The 8,522-nt window shown below is 37.6% G+C and overlaps 1 pseudogene; it reads left to right on the top strand.

The window, feature by feature from the left end:
- Positions 1 to 4,914: 4,914 nt before the first annotated feature.
- On the top strand, positions 4,915 to 5,296 carry LOC103254605 (annotated as a pseudogene).
- Positions 5,297 to 8,522: the final 3,226 nt, after the last annotated feature.

Here is an 8,522-nt window from a genome sequence, read left to right on the forward strand (position 1 = left end):
GTAAGAATTACAGACATAATTCCAGGAATGCCAAGGATCACCAGCAATCAGTAGAAGATAGGAAGAGGTAAAAAGGATCCATCCCAAGAACTTTCAGAGGGAGGCTGGCCCCATGCACATTTTGATTTCAGACTGCACATCTCTAAATTTGTGAGTTAAAACCTTCTGTAATTTCAAGCTACCCAGTTTGTGGTGTTTTGTTATGGCAGCTCTGGGAAGCTAATACAGGAAACATTATCTATTAAAGAGATGTTTTTAAGAGATTAATTACTTAATATTTGAAGTCAATGTGAAATTCATGATGGGTTTCTTGTTCTCCAGCTTTCCAAAGAGGAAGAGGAACAGGTCTTTCCTCTGAGGTTTTGGCTACAGATAATGGCTTGTCATTGCCAGTCAATTGCCGTTTTCACTATTATATCTTGAGGAAAAAAGTCTTTCCACGATAATAAGCAGAGGATATGACAAGGACCAAGAGCCTCTTGTTTCTGTGTGATCCTTAATTTTCTTCTCAGATGGTACTTGTGAGACTCTAGATCTGGTGATTAAAGTCTCAGAAACCAGAGACATTTATTTACAAAATAAGTTTAGTACCAGAGCATGGAATTGACATGCCACTTGTTACATGTGCGAGTTTACACAGGTTTTCTAACTCTATGAAGCCTCAATTTCATCTTCTATAAAATGGAAACAGTGGTAATGCCTACCTCATAAGATTATTTAGAGTCAAATAAATTAATACATGAAAAATGCATAGAACAATAGCCAGCACACAAAAGTACTTAATCAATGTCTGTTGACTGTCTATGACAGTCCCAAGTATCCCAAAAGAAGAGTTTAATGCTGGACAGTAGTTCTCATCATGGTGATTACAATTATGACTTTGGCATTCGGGTTCAATTCATAAAACTCCAAAGTGTATATAATATTACTCCCAGCCAAAAATCATATAATGTTCAAAATAAAATAATAAGTACTGTATTTTTCATTGCTTATATATGGTATATCAGTTTGGAAACCACTTTTCTGAAGGAAAAGTTCAATGTCGAGTTTATCATAGCCTGGGAAACATTTCATTTGACTTCTGTCACCAAATGCCTGCAATATAAATGACTGGAGTGAATCCAAGATAAGTGCTAATATTTTGTCCAGATTGTTTAGGCCCACTGGACATAAAACCATGGTGTAAAACCATAGCTATCTCTTTGACAGATAACCTATGTGTTCCCTTGACATGGCACCTTCCAAGCTCTCTAATAACAGTGGCAGAAAAATTGTTCATTATAAGAAAATCTTTTTAATTTGCTTTCTTGTACTCTATAGATAGAATATTCTTGAACTTCAGTTAGGACTTGGACCTAATTTTAGATGACACAGCCAATAGAGATAGCACCAAGTTTTCCTTCTCTGACAGAGAGGAGTCTAATTTCAAGGGCATCCGATGGGGCTGATAGAACATCTCCATTGCTGAGAAAACACAAGTATCTTTACTGCTTGGTCTTTCATGAATATTCTGACTTGCTGAATTTGATAGTCCCTAGTCTTCCATCATGTTTATTTCTAGAGAAAAAGTTGGTCACACTTACAAGAAAGATCACTCATGTATCATGTTTCTACATGAAGTTGACTGTTTAGGTTGCTTATTTCTTTGAACTCTGTGTTGACTCATTTGCTCAAAGTATAGAGCAACAGAGTGGATGATATCAATAACAGCAAAGGTGGATGGTATCAACACATTGCATTGTACTTACATCCAAATTTCATATCATCCTTGACCAAACTGCCTTTAGGAGAACTGAGAACCACTCTGCCTCCAAGCAATTATAAGTCCCTGCATTTAGTATAAATGAGCAAAGTAATACAACTTCATTTTGTTTCTGGAGCTTTCTGGTTTTTGGTTAGACACAAAATGAGCTTAGAAGTTACAAGAAGAAGAAACAAGAAGAAAACTTTAAAAAACTGAAAATCAGTGACTTATTATATTCATGAATATTGAGGTGGGAAGGTAAATTACCGGCCTCAAAAATGAAGAGATGAGGATACTGAGAACCAGGGCTTACTGGGAATAGACACCCCGGCTAGTAGAAGCACTTAAAGAGTGCTGGATTCCTGGAGGCTGAGTGTAGACTAGTTCAATAGGAAAACAAAAATAAAAACAAACAAACAAAAAACCTGAAGACCAATCTCAATAATGGTGAGGACACATACATGAGTTTTACTTCCAGGAACTGATTAGGTTCTCAAGATAAAGATCAGGGAAAAATCCCTGCCTACTTCAAGCTATGGGAAGGGAAAATAATAATTTTTAAATATGCTCAGAGCATTCTGTTCTCATTAATAAAGACTAGTCCTACTATGTTACCAGAGCCTAACTAAGATGGGTTTTACCAGAGCCTAATGAACCAAGGGAAAGGGAAACACCTAATTTCATTCCCCTGTAGTGTAGTCCTCCTAAAGCAGAAGAAAGGAAAAAAAAAAAAAGCCTGAGAAGCACTTGTGAAGGTCACAGCTCAGAGGTATAGACCCATTAAAAACTGAGATTCACAGATCTATAAAATACTTTCCCTCTCCCACACCTTACCATCATATTAACAGGAGTCCAGTACTTTATAACAACAGAAGATTGTAGCTAAAAAGAATGTCTAGGCTCAGACTATTAGGAGTCTCTTAAAAAAAAAAAAGACAATGAGGAGATTAAAACAAGACCATTAGAGGAAATTTTAGCCTCTGATACCTACAGCTACATCAAAGAGTTAACACAACATAACTCCTAGCCAGGCAAATATAAAATTGCACACTAACAGCAATTTAGCAATTCAGATTATTTTACTCATAATATCATGTCTGAATCTCAACAAAAAATCACATGACATACTAAAGGGAAAAAAAAAACTAAAAAGGCAAATCAAGCATGAAAACCAGACTCATATATAGGTTTATACTGTGGCTTACTTTCCAACATGACTCTGGTATAACATTACATAAGAGATAAAGCAGGAAATTTGAAAAGGCAAGGATTTGCATCTATATAGAATCTCCTTCTCAGGGCCCCAGAGGAACTAAACATTTGCCACCTGTTCTCTCCCAGGGTTGCCCTCTATGAGGCTTCATCCACGTATTAAGAAACTTGACTTCCTCAAAACCTCTCGGAGGTATTTCCTTTACTGATTTCAAAATTCCTTAGATCAGAGTCTAACGCTTACTACCAATTGCCAATCAGAAAATTTCTGAATCCACCTATAACCTGCAAGCCTCCGCTTGGAGATATCCTGCCTTTAGGCCAAATCAATGTAAATCTCACATGTATTCATTTGTGTGTGTGTGTTTTGTTTTTTTGTAACTTCTGCCTTCCTAAAAAATATTCAACTGAGCAGCAGTATAGTCACCTCAGGCACATGTTCTCAAGATCTCTTGGGACTGTGCCTTAGACCTTGGTCACTCGCATTTGGCTCAGAATAAGCCTCTTCAAGCGTATATTTGGCTGAACTTGGAAATTTTTCATCATCACTTTTGATGAGTTCATCAGTAGACTTGGCACAGATAAGAAAAGAATCGGTGAGCTCGAAGATATATCCACAAAAATTTCCCCAAACTAAAAGATAAAGAAAAAAATAATGGGAGGAAAAAAAACAAAAACAAAAAACCAGAACTGAGTATTCAAGAGCACTAGAGGGATTAATTTTTAAAACAGACTTTGTTTTTTAGAACAAATTTAGACTTATAGTAACATTAAGAAGGTAGTACATAGATTTCCCCTATATCTTTTGTATATACCATATCACTCAGGACTATTTTATTTAGTTTCTCGAAATTTTCCAGCTTTGGCCATCGGGATATCTTTCAGTTGACTTCTGTGTCCCTTTGCTATCTCCCCAGAATTATGGGTTTATTTTATTTCTTTTGAACACATCCTTAATTTCTGGTACTCCAAAAATTCCAGGCTAATTTTGTATATTATATGCCTCAGTCTTAAATCATCACTGGTTACTTGTATTGAAGAATGGTATTAGAAACCATGATCTGTGCACTAAGTGTGCCCTTTGCTATGCGTCCTTTCTTTTAGACTTTCTCAGTTGATACAGCAAGTATATACATGTGTGTATAATTCTTGTATACACATATTCAAACATTTTTCTACATGTCATCATCTATGTCTATATTAAAACAAACATGAAGTCATATTGGTATCTCCAACTCTAATCTGTTACTATTTAAATTATTCCAGCTCCTCTCAGTTGTTTGCAAATTCCTAACTGACCAGGAAACTGGCTCACACCATCTGTCATCCATTTACTTAATTGCTCAATTCTAATATACATGGATCATAATGTCATGTAGCCACCATTACAGTATTAAAAATTATTTTACTACCCAAGAAATCCCTTGTACTTCACTTGTTAAACCTTTTCCCTATCCCTTCACTTCTGGCTAATACTGATGTTTTTATTGTCATTATAGTTTTTGCCTTTTCCAGAATGTCATAAAATTGGAATCAGTACAGAGTCTGAATTATATAGTCCCTAGCCTTTCACAATATGGCTTTTTTCACTTAGAAATATGCATTTAAGCCTCATTCATGTCATTTTGTGCTTTGATAGCTTTTTTTTTTAAATCACTGAATAATATTCCATTATGTGGGTATACCGCAGTTTGTCCATTTATCTATTGAAAGATGCTTTGGTTGACAAATCCATTTGTTCTCAGATCTGCTGTCTGCACTCAAGGCGTTTCCGCCCACAGCAATTAGGAAGCTAACGGCTTAAAGTCAAAAGGAAGAAAAAAAATTAAAGATAATTGGGGAATACTATTGGCTAAGAATGTGGGTCTCTCCTACTTGGCAGTAATTGCTGGTCAAGCATCCCCGGGGCTCGACAGGTGGAGTATGGACGCTGCGGTTCTGAGTTAGTGACCGAGGAGATGCATCCCCTGGACGTCGACAAGGTGGAAGCACCAGGGAAGATGAAGGTACTGGAACCCGAGGAGGACTTCAAGCAGTTTCTGCTTCTGATCATCAGTGAGATGCGAGAGGATATCGCATCCCTCATACACGAGCACGGACGGGCGTATTGGAGGACCAGGAGCAAGCTGTGGGAAGTGGGCCATGTGCTCACCCAGGTGAAGACACAGGTGGAGGCCGCGGAGGACAGGCCCTGAACCATGTCCAGCATCCACTGGGGGAGGCTGATGAGGGGAGTCAGAGCTGTGCCAGGAGACCCAGGAGAAGGCAAAGAAGATCTCCAAGAAGGCAGAAATGCTGGTGGAACTGGTCTGGCGGGTAGAGAGAAACAAGTTGTCCTGAAGGCGGGTGTGTAGGTGGTTCACAGCGAACAGACTCTGGTCAACTGTAAGTATGGCTGATACCGTGAGGAAAAGGAAACAGTTTGTTGTTTTCTCTGTTTTGTTTTTGTATCTTTTTTTTTTAACCCCTATGTGGCAATCTCCTTTGTGGTCAGTGATTGATGATCATGATATAAATTTAGATCTTCAAATGTATTTGGTTCTGGAAAGAACTTTTGTTGCAGAAATACTGTCAAAAGAGAAATGGGACGTAATCAGAGTTGACTCTGTGGTCAGTTATTCATGTTACTTGGCTGTCTTTTTGAAATGTTGGACACGGCCTTGCTGTTACCTATGTGACCTGATTGTTTTTAGAACTTTGGGACACATGAAGACTTGGGATCAGAATCGAGGTGCAGTGCAAGAATCGAGGTGCACTACACTGTTGATTGAACCTGGTGGCGAATGAGTGTGTGAGACGGGCTTGCGTAAAGCTGGAAGAACTGGAAGACAGTTGGAAATGGAAGATAGTTTTGTATAAATATATTGGAACTTTAGTATCTCTGTGAGACAAAGGATGAGAATTGTGTTTTGTGGCACGTTGTCTGATTTGTATTGTGCAGCCTGTCAGGTGAGTTTTTTTAGGCGACCTAGCTGACCTTACATGACAAATTTGAATAGAGAACGATGGGGTCCACTTCCCTGTTGTAATACCCTCACACATGACAGGGGCTTAGGAGTGTATTATCAAAGAGACAGTTTGCAAAGCCTTCGAGAGACTGGAGAAAGGAAGAGGCACCGTCAGGGCCTGTGAAGTCTCTTCCAGTTCTTCAGGGTGTTAGGTCTGATAGATTTGAGGTCAAAGTCAAACACGTAATAAGTGTTCATTTGCCTTGAAAAACAAAGACCTTCTTTAGCCTTATTTTTTTTAATAAATTTTTTGTTCAGATAAAAAAAAGAAAGATGCCTCGGTTTTCTAGGTTTTACCAAATGCGAATAAATCTGCTGCATGTGACTAAATCTACTATGAATATGCATTTGCAGGTTTTTGTGTGAACATCTATTTTAAATCGAGTTGAATAAATACGTGAGAGCACAATTGCTGGATTGCATGGTAATATTATGTTTAGCTTTGTAAGAAATCAGAGGGATTATTTAGAAAGTTACTTCCAGTACCAGTGTTTTATGATTCTACCAGAAAATGGCATTAACTTCATTCTATAGCAATGGTTAATAATAATAAAATGCAAAATATGAATGGAGGGCTGTGAAACTAAATTAAGGTATACCGCATAAGCACCATTTTCCCCAGAGTATTCTTCTCAGTGAATTAATACTTTTTCAACCAGCTCATTTGAGAATAAGAATAAATTCACAAAGGAAAATACATTCTGATTTCTGTGACCACCACCTTAGAGATCTCAAATATGTCAGTGTCTTTTACGTTAAAAGTCATTAAGAAGTCATTTTGTTTTTAGTTGTTTCAAGGAATACTCATTGTCAGATCTCTGATGCTGCACTTAGAGGGCTTGTGATTATATGAAGAGGGTTAACAGGAAGGGGATTGGAACATGTTCCAAGGCTGAAGCGGAAGGATTGCCGGAGCCCAGCAGGTCGAGGCTGTGGTGGCCGGGAGCGGCCATAGTACTCCAGTCTGGGCGACAGAGTGAGACTCCAACTCAGAAAAAAAAAGAAAGTATTTCCTGTTGGAGTGATCAGCACAGCTAACATTCTTACAACTGAGCAATGTCCGGCAGGGGCCTTAGGTTTCTCAAGTCATTAGACTCCAAGAGCGATCTCAATTCCAGTGGAAAGAACTCTATAAGCCAAGTGTTCAGTTGGCATATGTAAATATATGATACCTTATTAAGTGACTCACTGTTAAAATTAACCTTGACAATTATCTGTCAACTAGACAATGTTACCAGTTGGATGACAGTGTTAGTATTCTCGTTTTATGAAGGTTATCCTTTGTGTGATTGTGTGCATGTGTATTTGTGTATACACATACACACATACACATACATACATATTTGCAGGGTTGTCATTGACAAACACTTAATAAAAATAAAGCAATATAATTTAAAATACAAATTTAATATCCAGATTAAAAAATTAAAAGGTATATATTTTTTATTTTCTAAATAAACAAACTGTGTGTGTGTATGTATCATAAAACTGCTTTCCAATTTCAGGTCGCTTTAATTGTTCCCAAATCATGTGTTGATTTTTAGAATCTCTTTTTACATGATACTTAGGTATCTAAGATGATCATTCTCCCTATGGGGTTTCTGGTGCACACTTGGTTGCAGTGAAGGAAAGACTGGCTGGGAGTGAGGGTCAGCTCCGGACTTTAGCTACTCCTGAAGATCCTGAGCCAAGATGTCTCCACTAGTGCTGTGGTCTGGGGCTTCTTCCACTACCCCTTCCCTGCTGGAGGTTGCAGGGGAGAAGGCAGCAGCCTGGATACTTCTGCTCCCACCTCCAACTCTGTGTATTCCATAGCCATGAGCCACCTACGTTTATATTAGCTCACAGCCTCTGCTGGGAATGCCATGCCCTTATGCTGTTTGCCGAATGGTGTGCAAAGATTTGCATCGTTCATGCTTTCACACAGGGCTACAGTTTGAGTGTGGTGTGGGTGGGTGATTTAGATGTATATTAGATACTAAAATAAATGATTCTGTGTTCTTAGGTCAGTTATAGCTTCTCTTTCATGGAATAAACTAATGGAAATAAAAGTTTCTCCCCTCCCTACCCTCAGCTTTACATTATAGTTTTGCCTGAAAATCTATTATCGGTGATTTTAAAAATCACTCTAAACTATCTTCCAGACATTTTAAGTTTTATAAAGCCAACTTTAAACCCTTTTAGTCTTCCTACTCTGTAAAGTTTTAATGAACTTGCTCTTGTGTCTAGTCATATAATCTCATAGCCCTGTCATTAATTCAGAAAGAACAAATTGCTGTTACTCTGAGAATAAATTATTATGGGTTCTTTGATGTTTTGTTCATCTTATTAAACTTTATATAATTTGCCTTGGGAAATATATTTTAACATAGTATCAGAATGTACTTATCTATTTATATTTCTGATTTCTAACCCAAAATTTCAGATAATCTAATATGTTAACAACTTATCAAGCAAGTATTTTATTTTATTTTATTTTTCACAGCACAAAAAAACCAAGTCTGAGCACTGTCAAATAACATATTCAAAGTCATAAAGCCAATCAATGGAGCTGATTC

The sequence above is a fragment of the Carlito syrichta genome, unplaced genomic scaffold, assembly GCF_000164805.1.
Source record: "Carlito syrichta isolate Samal-C Ts95f unplaced genomic scaffold, Tarsius_syrichta-2.0.1 Scaffold286988, whole genome shotgun sequence".
Lineage (NCBI taxonomy): Eukaryota > Metazoa > Chordata > Mammalia > Primates > Tarsiidae > Carlito > Carlito syrichta.